The sequence below is a fragment of the Gasterosteus aculeatus genome, chromosome 17, assembly GCF_964276395.1.
Source record: "Gasterosteus aculeatus chromosome 17, fGasAcu3.hap1.1, whole genome shotgun sequence".
NCBI classification, from domain to species: Eukaryota; Metazoa; Chordata; class Actinopteri; order Perciformes; family Gasterosteidae; genus Gasterosteus; species Gasterosteus aculeatus.
This window is the reverse complement of record NC_135705.1, coordinates 20,587,766-20,603,308: the sequence shown is the minus strand read 5'-3', so window position 1 is coordinate 20,603,308 and position 15,543 is coordinate 20,587,766. Positions and strand designations below refer to the sequence as shown.

The window sequence follows — 15,543 nt, the reverse complement described above, 5'->3', positions numbered from 1 at the left end:
TCGGTGAGGATTAGCTCACTCTGTCCTACCTGATGCCGATCAATACTCATAGTGCGGGAGATCGATTCCCCTAGATGGAGCAAAGGATGCTGCCTTTTTTTTTCCAGGGGCCAGTACAGATAAAAAAAACACACCCTACGGCAAATAAATCAGCTAATATTTCTTTGGTTTTAATTATCAAAGCGAGGTGATACATAGGAGAGGTATGTCCCATCCACGGAATGAACTCACTCTTCTCTGTTCTCGCCTGTCACACCCGCAGGTGTCGTGATACCAATCTGTCTTCGTTAAGATGATATCAGCCCGCTGTCGTGTCGCCCAGGCTTTCATTTCTTGTTTTATTCTCACACCTTTGATTGCTGACCAATATGCTGATCACATTAGTCTTAAGGAAACAGCAGAATCAAATTTTTGGCTTCTGTCACGTTTCCAGGGCAGTTAAATTGTGGTTTAATCCCTCTAAACGGTTGCCAAGATACGGATTAGATGTGTTTTCTGGACATGCTCAGAATTTTTATTAAAGGTATTGAAATAAACATAGCAGGTTGTTGCAGAGGAACACAGTCTTTACTTCCTCTGCGACAACTAAAAACGTAAGTAACAAGACTTTACCATAAATAAATGATAATAAGTCAATGGTGATTGAGTATGGTAGCAAATTAAAATTGCACAAAAAAAACCCAACAACAACACATTTCCACATTCATTAATTATTGCTGTTATATTATCGCACATTAATAGTTTTTATTAATTATTGTAATTTACAAAGTCCGTTCCTCAGGCTCTGAATACTAATACATTGTTCACCTCGCATGCGTCCTACATGTACTGCTTCTTATAAACCTTAATAAGCATTATGAACATCAAGGTAAGAGACTGTTTATGCTGCTCCCTGTTAAAAGAAAATGTTTCTGCTGGTAGTTGTTCAAATAAATAACAGATTTATGTTAACTTGCATCATTTCATCCGAGCGAACAGAAAATGCATCTCCATGTGTTGACGCGGGTGAACCATTGCTGGTTCGTGATACTGTTTCTAGTTCACTTACAATGTGATCAATTGTGTTCTTCAATAACCTCATTTTGGATCAGCAGCTGAGCACTCAGGCAATGCAGACAACAACTGCTGACGGAGAATCGGAGCCGCCTGTTGTGTGCGCGTGTTGCTAAGATGCAACATGCCGACCGTTGTTCATCATTAGGCTAAACCGAGGAGTATGCATTATGGATGATGTAGTCATTCTAAATGTAACACATAAACTGTGAGAGGCTTTGAGATGAAAGCCGGAATGGATGCCAGCGAGCGAGGAGCCTTACTCGGTCTGACCACAGATGCTGCTGCGACCGCAGCGTGAGAGATCGAATCAGAGATCAATGGAAGCCTTCGTTAGGTTGTGGAAAAAAAGCTGGGAAAAGATAAATGCTCATTTGGGCAAGTGTTTGATTTTGGAGGAGAGATCATAAATGAAGCCCAGTCTGCTCCATATTAACCTGTTTGAGTTAAACCCTCATTCAGTCACACCGTAACTTTCTAGTGAGGCAAACAATATCCGGCATGTAGTGTTTGGATCTGTTGCCCATTTCAAGGCAGCAAAAAAGAGTTTTAAAACTAAAGAAAAAGGGTGATTTTTATCATTTATTTGTGTACAGCCAAACAAAATAAAATGTTTCCTCGAAAAATCAGCTGTTGAATGTCCTCTCCATTCTGCCCCAACTTTAATATGTCCAAAACAGAGCAATTCCTAAACCTCCTTTAATAGAGTCTTTCAGGGAGGCACAGGAAGAGGAACAAGTGGCTCTATTCATTAGCGTCCAAAATGCTAATGCCTTCGGTTCTTAACACGTTTATAAGAGTTCCCAGTTCACGACATGGCATGGTCCACTCTAATGGGGGCTTTGGCCGGGGGGGGGGATGCATAAAAAAGCCAGACACATAACAGAACATGACAAATATGACAACAAGAGCGCTGGTTTCCTGGGTAATGGGGCTTCTGAATCGCCCTTTTTTTCTTCTGGAAGATTCACGAAAGCATGTTATGTCACCGTGAACATTTTCTTCTTTTTCTTCCCCTCACAATGTTCTGGGTCAGAGTTGCTCTGACCGTTGTAAAGAGGAAGAAGGATAAATGTGTGACTGTAGCCCTGTTACGAACACAGATTCTGACATTTAGAAGTGTTGTGCATTGTGTGCTTCTGCCCACACATCTGTGTGGTCATAGTTTGTCTGGGGAACCTGGGTGGGGAAAAGAAGTCATTGGAGCGGTTTGCCATTCCAGCGGGTAATATTGAATTCCGGTAACTATGTGCTCCCATATGTAAATGATGGCAACACAAGGCTCCGTATTGGAGAAACGTTCTGCGGGCAAATAAATGAAGGCTAGGCAGGGCTTAGTGATGGCTCTGGAAAGTAATTACTCCTTATCTGTATGGGTGCTGGGAGGAGGGCCGGCCTCCAGCCTCTGGGCCCCCTTTTGGATTGATATTGTGTCGACTACTCAACAGATATTTCTTATGTGACGTTCCGGAGAAGCTGTGGAACAGGTTCGCTTTCGTATCGACTGGTTTGAGCGATCGGACAACAGAGGTCGTCCAACTTTTTCACCCAATTCTCAATGTCATTTCGGATTACAAATGGACTATTGAGCGTTGAAGGGAAAACCTTTGCCATTGCCATTATTGAGCTTTTCGTAGGGGGAGACGACAGTCCTATTAATAGAAAGTACTTCATAAACAGCGTAAATGGGCCGTGCGATGTTTGGACAACAGAGGGACAAGCCTCCATCAATGCTACTTTCTTAGTGAATTACTTTGGGATTGATTTTTCCACGTGTTCAAACATTCAAGCAGTTTAAACCCCCTAATTAAACAGCATTCAACATTTGCGCTCAGGTGCGTCCCCCATCTTTTACCTTCATTCAGTCACGGCCGGCTGCCTACTTCTGTCACAGTAATCCCAGGCCTGATGTTGCTTTTCATAAAAATAATGCAGTCGCAGCAAGTAAGTCAATCTGCGAACCCAACTGCTATCGTTGTTTGACGATGATTGTTACGATTAGTATGACAGACCATATTTCAGGGGTCGGTGTAGCCAGGCTTTCCTCATCAGGGCGTCGGCCATTGTTCACATCCTTTCAGCAACTGGAACTGATGTATGAATGCAGATACAACGTTATTACCATCATTAAATTTCCGTTTATCACGTTTGCAACGGACAGCGATCCCGACACTGGGCACCTTTTCTATACCAGTGTGCGCTGGTATAGAAAAGGTGCCCAGTGTCGGGATCTACCCATAGAAGAGATATCAGAATCCCCAAAATGTGGAATTAGTTTGGAACATTCCTCGTGTTTATACAATTGTGTATTCAATATTTGGTTGTATTAGAAATGTCCGCAGGAGGTCATTCGTGAGTGCTGTGAGTCATCAGTGCACGTTTCCCACCATGTCTAAAGGCTGTGGTTCAAAGCAATCCTGTACAACAGTTTGGGCAAATATTGACGCATTCTGAACCAATAGGCATTTTTCCGGGGGGGTTTAGTCCCTCGATGCTGCTTTGTGGACGACCCACGTTTGTTGCCATTGTCCCACCGTTTTTTTTCTTACATAACACAGGGAGTACACCACATCTTCACCGTGACATCACTGACATTGCTTTTTAATGTGTTGACATGGGCATCAAAAGACAGAATTAGATTGGAGGTTGCCGGCACTTTTAGCCACTCATGTGTTGTTTGCCTTTGAATGGCCCCACAATGCTGTGTGTTCAATTGTCAGTTAACCTGATTATTCAGCCCCCGCGTGGAGCCACCGGGAGGTCAGCTTTGTGCCCGGCTCGCCTCATCCATCAACCTACTCATGGGATGCGGTCCAGACCACAAAGCAAATCTATATCGCACCACTTATTGGAAGTAGCATGCACAACTGCAATGCACCTTTTCTGTTCCAAGGCCGTAGACACAGAGAGCAGTGATCTCCATCTCCATTTCCTTGCCTCACCCGGTCCCGTTGACGGTTCGATTTTACAGTTAAAGCAAATTAGATTTCATCCCACTCAGTGCCGATGCCAAACCGCAGCACTTGAACGTGTACTCAGAACCTGAGGACGGCAGCCTGATTTTGCTCTAACCACTTGATACCTCTTCAGACTTGAACTGAGCTCATTTGCAATCTAGAGCTTTTTAGCGCCTTTGACCTCCTGCGGCTCAACCCTGTGTGCACTCTGCAACAGAGGGAGATGGAAATGCGTGTTTTGCTCGGCTCCAGCGGAGCTTTGCCGCGTGTTTTGTACTCTCCCAACCGGCCTGAACAAAACAAATGTTAAATAATGATCAAATGGGAACACGAGGGGTGCAGCCAAGGCCGCTCATGACTCTGGACACAGGGTGTACTGAGTGCTCTACAAATGGATGCTCCAGAGCTCAGCATACTATGCTGTTTTTTTATTTTTTTTTTACAGATGCCACTTTCTAAAATGTTCTCGGCCTATTGGATATAAAACAGGCGGTGACTTTTAGCACAACAAATAGCAGACCTCCTCCCACACACAGGAAACACAATGTTGTGTTCTGTCTTCAGGCAGAGCTTTTGATGGTGGCCCGACAAAGGCACCAACTCTGAAAAAGAACCCTTTCACTGCCTCTTCGCCAATGCCCCATGTGTCCTTTCATGTTGTGAAGAGATAACTTTCTGGGTGTGCCTCTTCTTTCAGCGTAAAGCAGCCATTTGTTTCACTTGTTGGAGCGCCCTTTCATGTGGGGACGGCTCTCTCGGAAACACGCAGAGCTTTAGGCCCTTGATCTGGCTCCACATCTGTCACGATGGTTTGATATCTCGAGATAACCACATTATCTATGTGGTTGCCGTTCCTACTTCATGATTTGTTACTCAGCTCAGTGCAGAAACAGTGAAATAATGGAAACTAGCGCTTTCTTTGTTCAGCCAATAGTACAGCCAGAGAGAACTGTATCCGTTTGGGCGCCTTGTGCTGCCTCATTCTTGTCCATAAATGTCTAAGGTACCTTTAATTCATCAAGCTGAGGTGAATCATTTATTTCTTTGATAAGCCACTACTACCCCATGTAGCCCCTGTCTATACCGTGGGATTTATTTCTGCAACATATGCAGCATAAAAAATACAAAACACAGATGAGTACAATCCATCATGCAGTGCCAAGGGGGATATTTGCATGGCAGTGCACGTCTTGATGTTGTAAGAATTGTGCCTGTAGGCTCCCACACCCGACGTGCTAATTGATATCAAGAGAGGCTCTGAGAGAAATCAGCCTCCACGTTTCCCACAATTAAAGGACTGGGTAGTACTGCACGGCTTGTTCTCCTGACTGGACACCTTTTCAAGAAAAACTGGAGAATCAAGGATTGCCCATTGTTGCTAAGGCAAAGTAACATTGTAGTAGACGATGACACCAGCCCACACACACACACACACACACTCATGTATCTGCCAGTGTTATTTCTGTGTGCTCGGTGAATGGCCGTGAGGATGAGAAGTTGTGCAGCCAACCTATTGATGAGCATGTCTGTGCAAAGCCACACACACACACAGAGGAAGCCTCGCCCTGAACACACACACACACACACACACACATCTTTAATTTGTCTCATATTGGTCCGCCTCCTCATCTCTCGCTGTGCGTCCATGCACGACGGATCCCACCGACATTTTCCACCGCAGGATTAACTTTGTAGCGCAACGGGCTGCTCTGCCTCAGTGCACCTAAAGGGGTTGACCCCGAGGTGTGTGTGTGTGTGTGTGTGTGTGTGTGTGAAGAGAGGCCAGCGGGACGCTCCATAAAAGGCCATTAGACCCTTACTGCTTATCAGTAGTGGGCGTGCGACTAAATCATTTGGCCCCCTGTCGTAGGACTATTGGCGTAAGAAAGCTGGTTTTCCGGTAATAATTAATCCTACTTGTTGGCATAATAATATTGAAGGGAACACGTTGCTCAGGGCCCTGGAGTGTTTCCTGATGAGCCGTCGCCCCTGACAGGTGGGCCGCCGCGGATGCAGCTCATCCTCTGGTTCAGCTTTGGATTGCATTGCAGTGGAGCCGAATTCATCAGATGAATTGTGTGCGCGCTGTGCGCTTGCGTGTCGAGGGCGCGTCTACGAGCAGACCCGAGCACGGTTACCATGCCTACACTTTTTCTTTCCTTCTTCTGCGTTCATCTTAACGAGTTAATTTTCCAGCTTGTGTTTGCCGCCGTGCTCTCTGTCGGCTGTGTACACACTCCCAACAGCCACAGAGAGGAGGACTTCTCCATTGCCAAGAGTCACTTGGGTGAAATAGCTTATTGATTCTTTTGGGCGGGGGGGGCATGATTAAATTGAGGTCTAAGTGGACACTTCATCTGAACTGATCCACATAAGAGAATAGAAAGGCACAAGAGCAAATCTGCTTTCGTGCGGATTCTGGTCCACTAGTATTTCCTCTTTGATGTGCTTCAATTGATTTTTTTTTTTATTAAATTGGGCTACACCATTTGTATTAAACATATAGTCTTGGAAGCATTGTTGCGGATAGAATAATCATTTTCACATCTTGCACTCCGATGGGCACAAAGACCTGCTGTCTGCCCTGTGAGAGGCGCGCTGCTCGTAGAAGCGGCACTCACTCGTCTTTTCGGTGGAGGCGTCGCTCAGCCGCCGTGCAGCCGGAGATGGAACAGACGTTGTTGTGCACATTGTGTTCAGTAGGTGTGCTAATCAGGAGTAGTGATCCCCTGATCGCTGCCATGATTACTCAGAGCACCATCTGTGGTAAACCGAAGGCCGGCAGTCTGGCTGAGAGCCGGAAAGCAGTCTGGTGAAGAGACTTCCCCCGGTCCTCAACAGGGCTGCAGTCACACACCCGGACCATTACAGGAGTGAACATTTCAGATAACCCTCTCACGCCTGTTGGCTGATCAGCTTCTCTGACGTGCGCCCCCGCTGAATAAATCTGCTGTCATTGCGGATCTGGAAATAATTCAGGAGACCGTTAAAGTGCCACGGATGATGAGGAATTAGTGCATGCATGTGGGCAATTTGGTCTCTGGAATTCGTGCCTGTTTTCCATTTTGCAGTCACAGGTTCTAAACGATACCAGTTCAGGACCCGAGGACCGGCTCTGGTTCGTGCAGAGTTCAAACTGGTCGCTTATGGAACGTAGGTGCAGGCACAACGACTCATCAGCTCAGGACAACTTTTCAATAGTCGGTGAGAAAGATAGGGGCACCTGTTACCGTGGCAACTTATCAAAAAGCATACACTGCTCTGGTTTCTCATATTCATATTCATTCGGACTTCAAAGTACCCACTCCAAAGGCGGGCTGGCCTGTGTCTGACTGCCAGGCTGGAGGCTTATTGACCGTTTTTTGACAGACTGAGCAGCAGAAAACCGGCCGTGTGCCCGAAGTTCAATTAAAAGCGTCACACTGTGCGTGGTAAGCACACTCGCCAAATGGTGGCGGAAAGTGTAAAGCCGGTCTACCTCAGCGATTGTTGTACTCCGGGGGGAGGGTACGGCTCCAGAGTCAATCATTTAAAACATTTCCCTCCGACAAGGAAAACGCGACGAGTGACGTGAGCTCCCTCTTTCTGTGTCCCATGAACCGCTCCCACCGACGTCTGTTCTTTCTGCTCTCAAAGCGCCAGTTGTGTGTGCTTGGGGGTGGAAGGGAAGGGGCGGGGGGGGGGACAGGGCTGTCGAACGCTCCGTGCTTTCCTCTCTCTCGGCCCGGTCTCACCCGAGGGGGTCGGGTGGGGCGAGGGCAGCAGGTCAAGAGAGCATTATTTTAAATCCAGTGACACAATACGGTTGCATCTTGTCCGGGTCCGATAACCTTTAGTGATTGCTGCGTGAGGGAGATAAGAAATGTATCAGAAATGAAAGGTGTTGGATGAATAAATGTCCCTGTAAAAACGCAGCGAGGGGGCTTATCTCATTTTCACATTGAATTTCTCCCCAAATCAAGTAGAACCAGAATTTACGAGTTTATTGAGTCGTGCGAGCAGCGTCAACTTTCTCTTTCTTCAACATGGAAGTGGGGGATGAATGTTTGCCTTCTTGTCTCTGTAAGTCGCGTCCAAAAACCCGTGAATCAACTGTGCTGGAAGTGCGACTGAGCCAGCGGATCGCAGAGAAAGAGGAAGAGACTTTCCCCCCTGGGGGGCGGTGCCCAGGACAATGTCAGGTCTGTCTGGCCCGAGTGCATGAACACTAAGCTTTTCGGAACTGGCAGCCCGCCCCGGTACCTACCCAGCCCCCCCTCCCTCCCCCCTCTTCCCCCTGGCGTCCAGAGCTGTCCGGCCCCGGAGCCCTAAGCGTTTGTGCAAAGTTCATAAGGCTTCCCTCTTTGTTTTGTGTGGCCATAATGGCAACTCCATCCTGTTGCAGCTCAAAGGACGTGTGAGTGTTCTCAGTTACCGACTTTGGCAGACTGGTCTGTGAAAAGACCCGTCCCCCCCCCCCCCCCAACCAACACCACCATCAACATCTCCGAATCTCAGCCGCCGACGTCGCCATCATCGGGTTCTTCATCTGGCTTTCAAGCCCGATTTGCCAAATTGAAAGTTAGGTGACACGAAAAGTACATGAATTTACTCAAATAGGAACATTTTGTGAAAAAATGAATGGAGACAATTTAAATGCAACCTGCGATTCAACAGTAGATTGTTAAAAGACATTTCACATTTAAATTGCCCATAACAAGCTGCTAAATGACATGTCATTCAGTCCATTCCTGTAAAAAAAAAGGTTCACAATCTCACCTCCACCGTTTCCCCAACTGTCAGCATTTGTGAAGCCCGAGTGATAATAACCTTGTTATTTGCGGCTGTGAGTTTTGCGGACGCAGTTGGTTCTCCTCCAGCGGTTACAACCAGCATCAGCATAATTCAAGCATGACCCCCACCCCCGCCCCCGCCCCCCTTTCATTTTCTGCTTCTCTCCCCGTTGAAACCCCAAGTCCCGGCCTGGGGTCCACACCATACATCATCCAGACTAGGGGCGCTTCCTCCCCCCAACGGGTCGTGGGAGAGAGACTGAATGAGGTTCTTATCGGCGGTGTCGGCGCTCCCTGTGCACTGAGCTCTGCTGACGCGTCGACCGGCCTCCACTCAAAACCCCCTGTATGGTGTGGGAGTCTGGTCTCTGTTCACAGGCGTGGAACAATCAGGAGTCCCCTCCAAATAAAGCCACATACGAGCAACTCGTTGTTTATTAGATCCCCCCAAAAAATCCCCTTTTGGCGGTGGGGAGGAGCGTCGCTCCAACTAAAGTGGTTCAAATGCTGAGCGACAATCTCTCGCCGGCATTAGCAATTAAAGAGATTGCAGGGCAATCCTCTTCCGTCAGCCATCGACAAACAGATTTCCCCACAGCAGGCGACCCCCCCCCCCCCCCCACACACATACACACTGTACACTCTGCATATTCATTCCAGCCCATCGCTGGAAACCAAAACAAGTCTTCAGGTGGCGCGAAGCTCCTTCCTGCATGACGGTGGAGGGAAGTGGGGAGCGAAATGGAACTTGCATTCCTCCACTCTCCTTTGTACGCCCACTGTGAATAGCCTTCGGATGGGGCTTTGTGGGAGTGATTGTCAGTGGCTTAATGAGCCTCTAAGCCACGCTAGGAGCTTTGGCAACACATGTAGCGCCTTAGTTCCCCTTTTCCGTCCCCGGCTGGCGCGACGCGACGCAGAACGGGCCGGCAGCTCTCCGTTACCTCAAACGGGATTTAGTCCCAACTCGGGTTTTTCCGCCCTTTTCTTGTGGATGGTTTTACCTGGAGGAAGAACGGTCGCTGCTCTCCCGGGGACGACGGCGGAGAATGAGGGGGAATCTTGTAAGTATCTTGTGGGAATGTAGGGACGTCTGTAAAAGCTGCTGCAGCACATTCGGTTCCAGTGTATTTTGCTCGCTCTGTGTGAAGGAGACACGTCGTAGATTAAACGAGCAGATTAGTGTACAAAAGATGACAATTCACAATGAAAACATTGTTTTCTTGTTTTTTCGTAAATTCAATTTACTTGAATGTGAAAAATGAGCTTCGTAGCCGTTGTATTTATCAATAATTCAGTTACAGCCCACACTGACCCGGGTTGCTTTTGGGAGAGTTTTGAACAATCAAGCCGGAACCAAATGAGCTCTTTGACAAAGTCTTCAAAATATCGGGAAAAGAAAGTTTATAGCTGTGAAAATGTTTAACCCCAGACGTTGAAGTGCTTCATAGGAGAGACGTGTTTTTAGCAGCCGTAAACTTTAAAAATTATGCTATTTATTGTGAATATGCCAAGCCCTTTAAAATAATATATAACTAGTTGAGTTGGAATGATTAATCGGATCATCCTGTTCATTCAACAAGTAAACAAGTGAGATTAGATGGGCAAAAAAAAAGCGTAATCCCACCACTTTGAAAAAGCCTTTTGTTTGTTTCATCAGATGAATTTAATCACATTGTTTGCAACTTAAAGAGGCCTCGGACTTCACTGGATTTGTTACGTACAGCAGACTGAACATCCAATTTACAAGCAGTATTTCAGTGTAACATCTGAATCACTCGCTATACAAATACAGATACAGGAAGTGAACGTGCAAGTACATTGATGTAAATTTGCTTTGGCAGGAAGCCCAAACAGCCCCCAGCTGCATCGCTATAGACCTTCAAACGCCTCCATTTACAGTTGGTAATTCAACTGCGTGGTCTAATTGGAGAATGCAACATGTGCTGCCGTGGAACTGCTGTTTATATTAACATATATGTGCTAAACACATGCAGGTAAAAACCTGTCACCTGTCACAAAACAATGCACCACAAGCTGCATCCTCCAACATCACACACACAGAACAGATTCAATGCAGCACTGTCGGCTCAGACTGCATTAGGATATAGAAGCTATAGCTAATATGAGCTTTATTCACTGACTGTGTCACAATTAGTTTATTGTTGTTGCATCTGCAGAGCGTCCATTGACAATAGTGAGATTTGAAAGTCTTGAGTTCACTCAAATATCTGTCCAAACATGCTCAGCCCGACCCGACCGACCCGACCGACCCGGCCGACGCGACGGCGAGGCTCAGGAACTGGGCCACACACCCGACAGCCGTGTCAAACAGCTCATCCAGAGTAACGCTGTCCAGATGTTTGGCTCCAGCACGGAGAAGGAAATGCAAATGAGCAGAGAAACCCCACTGAAATTCTGATTTCAACTGTATGTGAGACACCTGAAGGGATTCAAAAAAAACAAATGGAGGAAGGTATTTCTGTAAAAATGTGGTTTATTGGTTGCTTGGCAGAAAATAAACTATATATATATATATATATATATATACACACACACACACACACACAGGCCATCGATCATGTTTTGCCGTGGCCCAGTTTCGTCTGGGGAAATTGCCAACATCAGTCAGAGTGCATGCGGAGTGCAGCACGCTGTGTTAGCTCACACAAAATATTATTCCAGTCTCTGCAGTCCGGCTGGTGAATTCATCTCTCTGCCGGCTACTCGGCGAGGATCACACACTAATGTGATTATTGTCCTGGGCGAGGGTTCGCCCTCGCGGGACTTCAAAGGGAGCGGATCGCAGGCAAAATGAGAAAAGGGCTGTAAGCTGCGACGTGCACAGGTGCAGTGCACGCACGCAAACCCCTTTCCTCTAAAGTTATTAACAGGTTCAAAGAGCCGCACCTCATATGCATTTGTGGTCTACATGCAGTAGCTCAGACATTCCATAAGTATTTTCAATCAGCATACCAAAGACTACAACTGAAAATAACACCATAATGCTAATGTCCTTTTAGGGGGCAGGAAGGGAGGGAGAGATTTCTATTTGTTTACCTCCCCCTCCTTTGTGTCAATTATGGAGACATTACATGTGGGAATTGAGTGACTGAATTATCTCGTTGACATCGCATCACACATCTTAATCAATTAGCTGAGGCCGTTACATGCATATATTCACACACACATACGGAGATAAAACACGGGGACAGAGACCCAAAGAAAACTAAAGAAAGAGGGCTTATTATTGTTTATAATGACATTTTTTATTATTATCTCCTTGTGAGCCTTCCAGTTAGCCTCATGCCAGCGTCAATTGGGATTACGTCATTCAACTCTTTACAACATTTGAAGAACCTCAATGGCCACATGAGTTGCGATGCTACAGCGTACCTGCTGCCGGTGGTTTTGTAAGTAGAGAAAAACATTTCCAAAAATAACCATTCTGATTAATAAATGTCACAAATGCACCACCCTTATCGTGGAAAATTGCATCTTAAAACGGGACATCACTGTGGGTCTAACTCAGTAGGGTTTTCATTGCTGTATGGCTTGATTACAGCTCTCTGTGCACAACTTCATATTTTACAGACAAACAGGGCTTTCAGACACACGAGGAAGCGGCTAATTAGGCGCCGGGGAGCCTCATGGCTCTATGTTCATGAAAAAAATGCAGAGAAGACGGGAACCTCTAAAGGTTGGAAACCTCTTCCGTTGTTTGTGATTCCCAGTGAACCGCATGATCTGTTCACTTGTTCATGATCCCCCCTCTGCTGTACTGTATGTGGTAACTCAAGGCCGTGCGAGGTCGCTGCAGGTCAGACGCTGTGTAACCCCCCCCGGGGAGGAGAGTTCATCTAAGGTCCTTCTTATTAGTTCTTACAGAACACGGGGGGCGGGGAGGGTCACGGACCCCACTGTTCATCAGTGCAGCTGCTCTATATCATTCCTCAACTGAGCCTCATTCCTCCACACCTGGGAGCTTCACCCTCTGACCCCCCCGGCCCCTCCGACCGGCTCCAGTCCCCAGTCGCCTCGTCCCTGAATTATTAATACCGGGATAATTGAACTTGCTTTCTGAAGTGCAGTAAAAAGAACGAGCAAAATTGCAATTAGGCGAGCATATCATCTAATATCGTTCCCACTTCCTAATCTCATTTAGCAACATGTTTCTGTTGCTTTTCCTTTTTTCTCCTCACGCTACTGATATCAAGTAGAACGTGGATTGTGTGAATCGTATCTATTTCTAATATATATTGTAGGCGGGGAAAAGTAAATCTCGTTTGAACACAGAGGGAACGAACATGGCAGCGAGAGCTGCAGACGGTGTCAGACTCGCAGGCTAAATGAGCGATTGATTGGACAGAAACGAGAGCACAGCGAGGAGCGAAGAAGCCGCGCTCATTACGCACAGCGGAAGCAACGCCAGTCAATCGGCGCTTAGTGTTAATCGACCTTTTGTCTTAATTGTCGTCGAGTGATCAAATGGGATTCAGCGTGGAGGAATTATCCGGACTGAGGGGAGCGCGGGTTTGCCGTGGCCCCCCCCAACCACCTCCCACCGCCTCAGGGCTTTAAAACGTAGAGAATATTTTTTAATCCTGCCTGACAAGACGAGGATCTCCTTAATCCTATTACAGGCGAGCACATTAAACTACAGTAGGCCCACACGCTTCTGCCTGTTGTGAGGAATAAGCAGATGGTGCCAGCGACAGCCCACTGTAGTGGACTCGCTGCGCTTGGACCCCACCCGTCACTAGACAACGTTACAAAGAACTGTGTGACTAGTTAAAGGAAACTCATAGATGACACCGTTCCTATGAGATGAGTTTTTTTAGGAAATGGAGTCGCGCCAACGAATGTTGAACGTGAGGGACTAGGACTGACACAAGACTGACCCAGGATACAGCTTTGGGGATACGGTTAAGATGAAATGAAAGATGGATCTTTCAGCTCGTATATCTCCATTGACAGCTGAAATGATGCTTTCAACTCGCAAGAAGCTCTTGACAGAATCTGGGAAAGTTTGAAAAGCATTAATGGTTCTTTTGTTTCAACATTGACACTATTTTCACACAGACCACAGTTTAATAAACTAAAGGGGGCAGCTCACCGTCAATGTACAGTAGGTTTAATAGAAGTGCTGGTTTTTAACTCAGCAACTTTAGCTCAGTTTTTCTGAAAAGTGTCTGAAAACACTGTAGAAACTCGCCTGCAGAGAAATAGAAACCTTATTTTACCTTTAGCTTGCTCTGGTTCGTGTGTTGAATCAATTCACCCGAAGGGGAGATTCTCTTTCTGAAATCTTGTAGGAGGGGACTTGGCCCGGTGGTGGAAACGGGACAGAGAGAAAGGAGTGTTGGAGTTGTTGGAGTACAGAAAGAGTAGCTTTCCAAGGTCCCGGCTGTCAGATTGCAGAATGAGACTTCTGCTTGAAGGAGACTTGGTTCGACACGAACATAAAAACTATACAACTGTTCTGCTCCTCTGTAGGGTTGATATATTGCTGTCAGACTCTTATTACAATCTGAGCCTCTGAGTGGCAAAAACAAGCACTGACTGTCCCCATGTGATTACATTTTCTGTCACACACACACAGGAAAAATGAGGTCACAATGCCTTCGTACCAAACGGGTCCATATTTGAAAGTGATTTGTTGATGTTGTTGTAGTCAGTGAAGAGTTGCTCTGCATCGGTCATCCAGAGAAGCACATTTCACTTCGCTCAGATGACTTTGGTTCTGAGCTTCTGTTCCCTCTGAGCCTCGGCTAAGTCAGGTTAGGGTTCATATTGGTCTTCCCACAGCGAGCAGCTTTTAACCTCCTGCCAGCTCCATCAATGTCAGGCTGCCGTGATCGCCGCTGAAAGGGGCGGGGATTAGGGACAGCCTGCCGTCTGTAAATCAGGCGAACTTGAAGGGGGCCCCTTCCGTGTGCACCGCACCCCATGAATGTAGACATCACCACTTGCAGCAGTTGAACCCCGAGAGCGAACCTCCCTCAACCAGATGGCCTAGCTGGTTCTCAATAAATATTTAACGAGGGGAGAACAAATTAAATCAGAAGGCAACTGGCCGAGCACAGTTTGAACAATGTAATCCCTTGAAGGTGGTATTGGGTTATTAAGGGATTCTGGACACGGTGAGAAAACAATGTCTTGTGGGGGTTGAGAGCCCCCCTTCTTCTCTTAACCAGGCCAATCTTGCCAACAAAGCACAAGCCAATTAGCAGGCAGCCCTCACCTTTTAATTTAAACCTGTTGTTTAGTAACATTAATCACCATGTCTGGGAAAAACTGAAACAAAGGAAAGCCTGAGGCCTTTTTTGGGAATGACTTATGACTGTGAGACACCAATCTTCAGTTGGAAATAAAGTCAATAGGCCTGAATCGTGATGGAGTGGGTTCATATAATGTATTACAAAAGTCTCCAGCCTTGTCAGTGGGTGTGGCAGAGGTCACAATGGTTCAGAAAGCCAGTACGGAGTTAATACCATTAACATGAGGCATGGTTGGAAAGTTCAGAGTGCACGTTCATCTGAAAACAGATCTGCACGCAATGAATGAAATCGACTCCTTTGCCCTACGGTCAGTTATTTAATTACATCCCTTGAAAAGGGAGTTTGACCTCAGTGTTTCCCATTGAATTTATTGAGGTGAAAATTAGAAATCCCTTTTTAACTCTGAGGTCACAACTCCACTCATAGCGTGCTCCACTCCAACAATTTATGCAAAAAAGATTTACCCCCTAAAAAGAACTC

At 46.5% G+C, this 15,543-nt stretch overlaps 1 protein-coding gene across 14 annotated transcripts in view; it reads left to right on the top strand.

The window, feature by feature from the left end:
* The window catches only part of chl1b (cell adhesion molecule L1-like b), a 53,381-nt gene that overhangs the window by 13,079 nt on the left and 24,759 nt on the right, over nt 1-15,543 (top strand). For 3 of the 14 annotated variants that reach the window (XM_078092521.1, XM_078092523.1, XM_078092517.1), the window contains exon 1: nt 9,480-9,846. The exons of 9 other annotated variants lie outside the window; for them this stretch is intronic. The gene's annotated coding sequence lies outside the window, so the exon portion shown is untranslated. Of the gene's footprint in view, nt 1-9,479; nt 9,847-15,543 lie in introns of those variants that run through there. 2 more of the 14 variants (XM_078092515.1, XM_078092519.1) reach the window with 2 other exon arrangements.